Genomic DNA, 11642 nt, shown 5'->3' with positions numbered 1-11642 from the left:
CAACATGTCTTCACGAATTGTTTCCAAATCGTTGGACTGGACGCAGAGGACCTGTACCATGGCCGGCCCGTTCCCCGGATTGGACGCGTGTAGACTTTTTTGTGTGTGGAAAGCTGAAGACACTGTCTATGAGGACATACCAACTACACCCGATGATATACAACAACGTATTACTGCAGCCTGGTCAGACATCTCCGCTGAAATGTTAGCACGTGTGCAGCAGTCGTTCAATATCAGACTGGAAGCGTATATTGCCGCTGCCAGTAGTCATTTTGAACTCAACCTGTGATGGTCAAGCGTCTCGTTACTGGTCAGGAACCACATAACTAGTGAATGCACTTGTGTTGTTCTTTAGTATGTGCTGCCACGGGGTACTGTACAAGTGTCGGTGTGGGAACTTTTCAAAATATGATATCTCGTAAACGACTCTCGCTAGAATCCTGCAACAAACACCACTGACATTCTAATTTACCCTGCTTTTAGTTTGTTAATGTCAATAGGCATTGTTCCATTTAAAAAAGTCTATGTTGCGACAAAAACTACGCTTTCTGAGTATTACTACACTCTGTTTATTGCCTAACAATACGAGCCCCTGACTACTAATCCATTCTGTGAAAACAGCACACCAAAAGGACTTTCCACTTCCCCAATACCTGCGGTGCAAGTTTTAGGTGATTCACCCTGTATAGTCGCAAAATTTCGAATATAAAGAGGAGTCGAAATGGTAGAGCCTCTACGGCCAAAAGGCAACGGCCTAGCCGCAGTGGATACACCGGTTCCCGTCGGATCACCGAAGTTAAGCGCTGTCGGGCATGGCCGGCACTTGGATGGGTGACCATCCGGGCCGCCATGTGCTGTTGCCATTTTTCGGGGTGCACTCAGCCTCGTGATGCCAACTGAGGAGCTACTTGACCGAATAGTAGCGGCTCCGGTCAAAGAAAACCATCGTAACGACCAGGAGAACGGTGTGCTGACCACATGCCCCTCCTATCCGCATCCTCAGTGAGGATGACACGGCGGTCGGATGGTCCCGATGGCCCACTTGTGGCCTGAATACGGAGTGATATGACCGAAAATACGTGTATAATCATCAGCGATAGAGGGATTTTAACGATCTTTAAGCTGGAAAATGAAGAACTGCGTGTTATTTGAACATACGTGCACGATCTTCGTTTGCATGTAGTTGCATTGCCTACCCTGCGGATAAACGTATACTATCCCCAATACGGGGAAAAGAAGAATTAATATGTGTTAATGGAAGGTATCTTAATCATCTACACTTGACTTTGCCTCTGCTGTAGATAAAAATATCAATTGCGAATGGAAGTAATTAATAGACCAAGTTTAGAAGAAGGCCTGAAAAGCAACCATTAAAGCACTAAAATAATTTACAGTCAACACAGTCAAAACAAAATAGTAGAAATTAACAGTAACTACACAACCAGTTGATGCCGTTTTCTCATTTTTAAGAAAACGAAGACGACTAGATCAGTTCCAAAATAAATTACCAAAGACATTCAACTCTAGTCTTACCCTTCTCTTAGACTAAATACAGTTTTGAAAACCTACCTAACAGCGTAAATCAAACGCGGAAAATATGTGCGAAATAGTGGAAAAGATGGTGTAAACTTAACAAATAATCCAAGAGAAGCGTTTTTAACGTTTTAGCACCAGCATACATATTTTTACGATACGTGTGAGGTAAATGCGAGGCAGGTTGCACATGACCGATCCCGGTGAGCATGAAGAAGGTCAACCTGTTCGAGATACTCAAACGTTCATTTCTTCCATTCTTCGGAGCTTACGTAGCGATGCACCTCCAGCTGCAGCCAATACCACGCATTCTTAACAGCGTGCGACGCACTGCTGCTCATATTTCATGAGAAACGTTTGTTGGTAGACTCGGATTAAGCCTCAGCTCAGTTTCCTATAATATTAATCCAAATAAGGGTAATATTTAGCCAACCAATATTGTGGGACACCAAAAATGTAAATGCATGAAATTGTTCTTACAGCGGATGCATAATGTGAGAGTGCGACGAACTATATTGTGAAACTGAACATCCATTACGTACTTGCATGTTTATCTGCGAAAATGGTCCTTGTCGATACATTAGCATAGAGTTCGAATAGAATCGCTAGAACATTGCAAACCATTCAGATTAATCGAACATCTAAATATGCATAATGCTGGTACCACTAGGATGTGTTCTTTCTCCTCACCCCCGTGACAGCAATTGAATTAAGAGTCAGCCGGGAAGTACATTTAAATCAATTGACGACCATTGAGCTAGCGTCACGAATTTACAAGAAGAGAATAGAAGCTTTCGAAATGTGGTGCTACAGAAGAATGCTGAAGATTAGATGGGTAGATCACATAACTAATGAGGAGGTATTGAATAGAATTGGGGAGAAAAGGAGTTTGTAGCACAGCTTGACTAGAAGAAGGGGTCGGTTGGTAGGACATGTTCTGAGGCATCAAGGGATCACAAATTTAGCATTGGAGGGCAGCGTGGATGGTAAAAATCGTAGAGGGATATCAAGAGATGAATACACTAAGCAGATTCAGAAGGATGTAGGTTGCAGTAAGTACTGGGAGATGAAGAAGCTTGCACAGGATAGAGTAGCATGGAGAGCTGCATCAAACCAGTCTCAGGACTGAAGACCACAACAACAACAACAAGGGTCGCCAGCCTAACTTTGATTAGCGAGACAGCGTTAAACTTCACACGACTAAAAATCGTCAATTCACTGGAGTATGAATTAAAAAACGCCTTTAGTCGCAACTTTTCGTGTTTTATTTACACGATTCATTTCGAACCCTGTGGGTCCATCATCAGGTGTAATTCGTCTTAATATATGCTTCATTTTTTTATCTTGAATGAGATGAAATACATATTCCTGTCACGAAAAGCTTTAATGTTAGGTTATGAATTTCGTAAATCAAACGCGGAAAATATGTGCGAAATAGTGGAAAAGATGGTGTAAACTTAACAAATAATCCAAGAGAAGCGTTTTTAACGTTTTAGCACCAGCATACATATTTTTTCTCCATCGTTTTCGTACATATCACTTCATTCAAGAGGCATGCTTCAAGAAAAAAAAGCATGGATAAAGACGAACACCTGATGATGGACCCATAGGTCCGAAATGCATAATGTACTTAATAAAACACAAAAAGTTATGACTGAAGGCGTTTTCTAATTCATACCTCCAGTGTATTGAATACAGTCACATTTGAAGCTGCGAAATACGGATAAAATTAAATCGTGGATCTGTGGCTATTTAACTACTTCAAGGAATGATGTCGAGATCCAACCACTCTGCTGGAATGTGTTCACCGCTAGCTTTTCGATACACCGTCTCCAGCTGGTTGGTAGCAGCTCCTGCCCTCAATCACCACCCCAACAAAACAGAAAAGCAGTTCAAAGTCACTAGGGAAAGCGTCACACAAAAATACCACTCTCAAAGTGAGGGAGTGACTGCGATAACAAACCGAATAAATCTCAATTTCATTATTACACTTTAACGAACCGCCGGAGACCGTGGATCCCTGATACTAAAATACTCAGAAGGTATCCCTGAACAACTGCTGAAAGCGTGTCGGTGGAGTTCTGGGTCATACTGTGTGCGTATTCTTTAATGTACAAATACAAGTTGAATTAACGTCTTTTGTATTAGATACTGTTAGCACTAATTTTGTCGAAACTGAGTCAAAAGGTTTCTATGTAATGTATTGCAGAGAAAGCTACGGATTTTGCATCACTGGAGGTTATATAAAAAACGCCACACTTTGTTGCTTAAAAATTGCTGTGTTGTTCTTGCTGCAGTGTGTTCCCCGCTCTCAACTGTTGTTATCGAGTCCAGGGGGTTGTACCGCATCGTATCGTGTTACGTGGCCATGTTGTGTCAGTCGTAAAGACGAATTAGGTGGCGGCTGCTCCGTCTGACGCAAACCCTCAGCCGGTGTTGTTCCAGCGTCAGACGCGCTTTGTTTCTGTCCGAAGCTCCTATCCTGACTGAGTATGCAGCCAGAATTCGCCACAAGATCGCTTATTAAAATACCGACCACCTTCAAATGAGTTTAGGAACACCAAAGATATGATTGAGAGCAGTTACTTATCGCAGTATCCGCGTTCATATCAATTTCTTTTCAGGACAACTCAGATCTCTTCAACATATGGGAGTTACAGTCAGTATCTGAATCGCTATAGGAGGCCTATTTGACTGATATCTGTTGTTGTGCATTTAAGGAAGTTTATCAATTTATTTGGCTGATATTCAAGACAATTTTGTTAGCCCAGATTCTTTGTTTTGTATTTGAAGAAAGAAGTTCCTTTAGTATATCTTATTTAAGACGAGAAGTCTAGATAAGTGTGGTGTCACCGCCAGACACCACACTTGCTAGGTGGTAGCCTTTAAATCGGCCGCGGTCCGTTAGTATACGTCGGACCCGCGTGTCGCCACAATCAGTGAATTGCAGACCGAGCGCCGCCACACGGCAGGTCTAGTCAAGAGAAACTCCCTAGCACTCGCCCAGTTGTACAGCCGACTTTGCTAGCGATGGTTCACTGTCTACATACGCTCTCATTTGCCGAGACGACAGTTTAGCATAGCCTTCAGTTACGTCAGTTGCTACGACCTTGCAAGGCGCCATATTCAGTTTCTAACGGATAATATTGTGAATCATGTACCGTGTAGAGCGACGTTCATCATTAATGGATTAAAGTTAAGTATGAAACTAATTACGTCCGCCATCTGAATTCTCATTCCTTGTCATGTTCCAGACGCGTGCATTTCGGCCTCCACTAGTAACACGGTGTTGGCTCTTCTGCCAACACTACAATAAGTGCCAGCCGGAGTGGCCGAGCGGGTCTAGGCGCTACGGTCTGGAACCGCGAGACCGCTACGGTCGCAGGTTCGAATCCTGCCTCGGGCATGGATGTGTGTGATGTCCTTAGGTTAGTTAGGTTTAAGTAGTTCTAAGTTCTGGGGGACTGATGACCTCAGAAGTTAAGTCCCATAGTGATCAGAGCCATTTGAACCGTTTGAACCATTCTAGATAAGTCTTATTTCAGTAGCTATAGTGAGGAAAACAGTATTTCAAAGCGTGGAAAGTTTTTGTTTCTTTCCGAAGAGCGGCGTTATCCTGTAGAGGAAACCCGTATTTAAAAAAAAAATAAAAAATAAATAAATAGGTCAAATGGCTCTGAGCACTATGGGACTTAACTTCTGAGGTCATCAGTCCCCTAGAACTTAGAACTACTTAAACCTAACTAACCTAAGGACATCACACACATCCATGCCCGAGGCAGGATTCGAACCTGCGACCGTAGCGGTCGCGCGGTTCCAGACTGTAGCGCCTAGAACCGCTCGGCGAACTCGGCCGGCCTATTACAAAAAGACGTAATATTAGCTTTCGGCTTAAGAGTAAAGTTCTACGTGAATGAGTTTAGTGATCAGTCTTAGAGAAGAACTGTCTTTAATTTTAAGAAGTATTTATTCTTGGAGAAAGGAATATTCGCGTTGTTGTTGCGGTATAAGTCATGGTCAGGCTGCATGCCTAGCGATATCGTCGGAGACGAAGACAGTGGCGAGTACAAGGGGGCGGGGGATGATGGATCCCCTAAAAAAATTAAAAATTGCTTGCGATAAGCGACAAAACAATATTCGGGTCTTGGTCTCGATACAAATTTTCGGTTGTCGTTCTAAATATATCTCCCCCAGCTGTTGCGTGTGCAGAGTGAGTCCGGCAATCTTTACGAGGTCGATCAGAATCATTGGCTGTAAGAGCCCAATTAAAAGAAGAGATTAATATTAGATCATTTCTGCCGTAGTGGAAGGCTGAAAAAACACGCGAACAATTTCTTCTCTCGAATAGAATTTTACAAGCGGCTTCCCATATTCACTTTAAGTGCATGATATATATGTCTTTCAGTTGAAGGTCCCAGGCTTTCGGCATTATTTAATTCAGCAGTGTACCGAACACAGCAATTATTCTGTGAATTATTGCCGATGTAAAAGGAAATAGCCTAGTGGAACGTGCCGAATTATGTAGATGCGCGAAGGCGAGTTTTCTAAAGTAGTTTAGTGTGTAAATGTGGCGCAGCATTAACATTATTTGCTACTTTGCGCACTGCAAGGGTGGCAGAGTCCCTGCAGGTAGGCAGCCGACCCGCCAACACGTCTGCTGCTTTTGTTCTGGTCTTTCTGTTAGGTGTTTCACTTTTGCCAGTTCTCATTCACTTTCAAATTATCTATGATTTACGCGGTCCACTCACCCACGTTCGACGTCGAGTGCATTAACAACTCACAAACGATGGGTGACAGCACTAGCAATGGAGCTATACAGGGTGTTACAAAAAGGTACGGCCGAACTTTTAGGAAACTTTCCTTACACACAAAGAAAGAAAATATGTTATGTGGACATGTGTCCAGAAACGCTTGCTTTCCATGTTAGAGCTCGTTTTATTACTTCTCTTCAAATCACATTAATCATGGAATGGAAACACACAACAGAACGTACCAGCGTGACTTCAAACACTTTGTTACAGGAAATGTTCAAAATGTCCTCCGTAAGCGAGGATACATGCATCCACCCTCCGTCGCATGGAATCACTGATGCGCTGATGCAGCTCTGGAGAACGGCGTATTGTATCACAGCCGTCCACAATACGAGCACGAAGACTCTTTACATTTGGTACCGGGGTTGCGTAGACAAGAGCTTTCAAATACCCCCATAAATGAAAGTCAAGAGGGTTGAGGTCAGGAGAGCATGGAGGCCATGGAATTGGTCCGCCTCTACCAATCCATCGGTCACCGAATCTGTTGTTGAGAAGCGTACGAACACTTCGACTGAAGTGTGCAGGAGCTCCATCGTGCATGAACCACATGTTGTGTCGTACTTGTAAAGGCACATGTTCTAGCAGCACAGGTAGAGTATCCCGTGTGAAATCATGATAACGTGCTCCATTGAGCGTAGGTGGAAGAACATGGGGCCCAATCGAGACATCACCGACAATGCCTGCCCAACAGTTCACAGAAAATCTGTGTTGATGACGTGATTGCACAATTGCGTGTGGATTCTCGTCAGCCCACACATGTTGATTGTGAAAATTTACAATTTGATCACGTTGAAATGAAGCCTCATCCGTAAAGAGAACATTTGCACTGAAATGAGGATTGACACATTGTTGGGTGAACCATTCGCAGTAGTGTACCCGTGGAGGCCAATCAGCTGCTGATAGTGCCTGCACACGCTGTACATGGTACGGAAACAACTGGTTCTCCCGTAGCACTCTCCATACAGTGACGTGGTCAACGTTATCTTGTACAGCAGCAACTTCTCTGACGCTGACATTAGGGTTATCGTCCACTGCACGAAGAATTGCCTCGTCCATTGCAGGTGTCCTCGTCGTTCTAGGTCTTCCCCAATCGCGAGTCACAGGCTGGAATATTCCGTGCTCCCTAAGACGCCGATCAATTGCTTCGAACGTCTTCCTGTCGGGACACCTTCGTTCTGAAAATCTGTCTCGATACAAACGTACCACGCCACGGCTATTGCCCCGTGCTAATCCGTACATCAAGTGGACATCTGCCAACTCCGCATTTGTAAACATTGCACTGACTGCAAAACCACGTCCGTGATGAACACTAACCTGTTGATGCTACGTACTGATGTGCTTGATGCCAGTACTGTTGAGCAATGAGTCGCATGTCAACACAAGCACCGAAGTCAACATTACCTTCCTTCAATTGGGCCAACTGGCGGTGAATCGAGGAAGTACAGTACATACTGACGAAACTAAAATGAGCTCTAACATGGAAATTAAGCGTTTCCGGACATATGTCCACATAACATGTTTTCTTTATTTGTGTGTGAGGAATGTTTCCTGAAAGTTTGGCCGTACCTTTTTGTAACACCCTGAATAAAGCGTGTCGGTGAGACGCGGAATCATTGCAGTCGTTGTCGTTATGCGGAAACGGGGCGATGTTTTTGACGACCAAAACGGCATCGTCATTGGCTTTCGGGCCAAGATTGGAAGCATTTCAGAAACGGCTAAGTATGTGAACTGTTCGCTTGGCGCCGTGGTTGAAGTATACCGTGCATGACAAAACGGCGTGACTCAAAACCGGCGCCTAGGCAACTGCGCTACACCACAGGGGTGAACGACGGCTGCGTAGACGTGTGCGGGCGAATGGACGTGCAACTGACCGCCCATGTCGCTACCAACAGTGTCTCCTGAACGACCTTTCAGCCAAAGTTGCTGCAAGGGTCTGGTTCACACACTCGTATTGACTGCTATTCATCGGTGACGGAGGATGGAATCTGGAAACTGCCCGCCAGTACCGCACTGAATGGCGCCAGGTGGCCATTTCAGATGAATCGCGTTTTATGCTTAATCTGACTGAAAACAAACACCCTGCAACATTCGTCGGAAGGATACAGACCGGAGGAATCGGCATTATTGTCTGGGGAATGTTTTCGTAGCATTATCCGAGTCATTTCATCATCCTGGAAGGCACAGTTGATCAACACGAGTACGAATCTATCCTTGGGGACCACGTCCACCCTTACATGCGAAGGAAATTACACGATGACATCTACCAGCACGACAATGCAACGCATCACACAGCTCACAGCGTACACGAGTGTTTCGAAGAGCACCGGGATGAGTTTACCGTAAGCCCACCAGACTCCCCGTGTTTAAACCCAATCGAGACTCTGTGGCACCACCTTGCTCGGCCTCTCCGCGCCGTGGATCCTGAACCGAGAAATGTAGCGCAACTAACCACGGACGACACTGGGGTCGGTATGGGTCCATATCCCTGTTGGTAGCTTCGAGAACCTCGTTGACACCCTTCCTGCACGTCTCGCAACGGTCTGCGTTGCAAATGGTGGTTATTCTAGCTTTTGACACGTGGTCCATTAATATTACTGGACAGTGAATATGTCACATCCTCGTCCATGGCTAGGGCACCTGTAACATTGTAACAGCTTTTCTATTGCATTTATTACTTATTCTTTATTGATATATTTGTTTGTTACTACTTATCAAAATGAGTCATGCTTCTGCTATTCAGTCCACATAAGTGGTTTACAGACAGTGGCAATTTAAGCAAAAGTACACTGACAGAAATGAGAAGCGCTACACCAATAACACTTTGATTGAACGCTGCAAAACTGATACTCCACTACTTCCATGCCTATGAAATATGTTGAGTAAAATTACAGCCCTATGCTGGCTTATTTTCAGTAGCGAAATAGATGAAGGATGATCAGCTACATAATGACTATTGGACAACGGTACTTTCTACACTATGTCATCAAAAGTATCCGGACACCTGGCTGAAAATCACTTACAAGTTCGTGGCGCCCTCCATCGGTAATAATGGAATTCAGTATGGTGTTGGCCCATCCTTAGCCTTGATGACAGCTTCCATTCTCGCAGGCATACGTTCAATCAGGTGCTGGAAGCTTTCTTGGGGAATGGCAGCCCATTCTTCACGGAGTGCAGCACTGAGGAAAGGTATCGATGGCGGTCGGTGAGGCCTGGCACGAAGTCGGCGGTCCAAAACACCCAAAAGTTGCTCTATAGGATTTAGATCAAGACTATGCGCAGGTTACTCCATTACAGGGATGTTATTGTCGTGTAACCACTCCGCCACAGGCCGTGCATTATGAACAGGTGGTCAATCGTGTTGAAGGATGCATTCGCCATCCCCGCAATGCTCTTCAACAGTGGGAAGCAAGAAGGTGCTTAAAACGTCAATGTAGGCGTGTGCTGCGATAGTGCCACGAAAAACAACAAGGGGTGCAAGCCCCCTCCATGAAAAACACGACCACTCCATAACACCACCGCCTCCGAATTTTACTATTGGCACTACACATGCTGGTTCATGACGTTCACCGGGCATTCGCCATACCCACACCCTGCGAAAGAATCGTCACATTGTGTACCGTGATTCATCACTCCACACAACGTTTTTCCACTGTTCAATCGTGCAATGTTTACGCTCCTTACACCAAGCGAGGCGTCGTTTCGCATTTACCTGCGTGATGTGTGGTTTATGAGCAGCCACTGGACCATGAAAGCCAAGTTTTCTCGCCTCCCACCTAACTGTCATAGTACTTGCAGAGGATTCTGATGCAGTCTGCAATTCCTGTGTGATGGTCTGGATAGAAGTCAGCCTATTAAACATTACTATCGACTTCAGCGGTCGGCGGTCTCCGTCAGTCAACAGACAAGTTCGGCCTGTACGGTTTCATGCTGTACGTGTCCTTCACGTTTCCACTTTACTACCACATCGGAAGCAGTAGAGCTAGGGATGTTTAGGAGTGTGGAAATCTCGAGTACTGACGTATGACACAAGTAACACCGAGTCACCTGACCACGTTTGAAGTCCGCGAGTTTCGTGGAGGGCCCCATTCTGCTCTCTCACGATGTCTAATGACTACTGAGGTCGCTGATATGGAGTACCTGGCAGTAGGTGGCAGCACAATGCGCGTAATATGAAAAACGTACAGCGATTAAGATTCACTAGCACGCGAGCGGGCGCTGCAGTTTATGCCGGTCTCCACAGCCTAGCCCAACGTTTGCAGGACGCAGGTCCAAACGTCTCCACTTAACAGCGGTTGACGCCACGAGCGCGCATGTAAAGCCCGTTCGCGATAGCCGCAGTGTCTCATTTGGTCGCTAAATACGTTGTCAGAGGAACTCTGCGTCGGCCGAGACTTGGGCATACCCTCTGGAAAGCGACAAACTACGCCCCAGGTATTCCTTCCGTCGTCTGTGTGACTGCTATGCATGTATAGCAGCACAAACACCACCACTTCTTTTAAAAATGTAAGTGTAACAGGCATTATATACCACTACTACTGCTACTACTACAAGGACACTATCTACTCATATTAATACGGCCACCTGCCAACCATTTGCAGCGCGGACCGCTGTTAAATGTGCAGGAAGAGTGTCAGTGAGGTACTGGAAGGTACCGACAGGGGTGTGGGGACATGGAAACTCCAGTGCCGTGGCAAGATGTACTAGGTTTCCCGGTTGAGGTTTCATAGCACAAACAGCCCGATCCAGATGGTCCTACAGTGTGGTGTGCGTACTGTAAGACCTTCGGTACACACGCCATCAGATTATTTGACTTGTCGCCCTAGCGAAGTAGGCGAGTGACAGCAATATGTCTCGTGGTCTTATCGTGGCGTGTTTATCTTCTGCTGTTAGGTCAGACGATAGAAATGCCACTTGCACGCTCAGAGTAGGAGATTGGCGGTGACCAGCTTTAAACAGAACTTGATTAATTTTCACACACATTTATTAAAATAATAAAAAGCACAGAAATTACTTAACTTGATTCAGGATACTGTTTACAATTGACAATCTGAAGTTCCTTTGGTCTTGGTACGTTAATCTTATTCTCACATATCTCTGATACGTGACAAAGTGTCTATACATTTCTCTTCGTCGCTGTGTACAGGAATATGATAATCTTATTAGGCGCAGACTGAAACTTGACTATAGACTAATGCAGAATAATGCAGACTGATGCAGACTAATGCAGATTAATGCAGGCTGATTAATCGGAGGTCTGTACAGTCGTTATAATACCTCGCGCGTTCAGGTATCACTTCG

General features: G+C 45.1%; 1 pseudogene; it reads left to right on the top strand.

Annotated features, from left to right (window-relative positions):
• The first annotated feature begins 745 nt into the window (after positions 1–745).
• Positions 746–863, top strand: LOC124790578 (annotated as a pseudogene).
• Positions 864–11642: the final 10779 nt, after the last annotated feature.

Source organism: Schistocerca piceifrons, chromosome 3, assembly GCF_021461385.2.
Source record: "Schistocerca piceifrons isolate TAMUIC-IGC-003096 chromosome 3, iqSchPice1.1, whole genome shotgun sequence".
Lineage (NCBI taxonomy): Eukaryota > Metazoa > Arthropoda > Insecta > Orthoptera > Acrididae > Schistocerca > Schistocerca piceifrons.
Note: the sequence above shows the minus strand (reverse complement) of the source record. Positions and strands in the feature narration are given on the sequence as shown.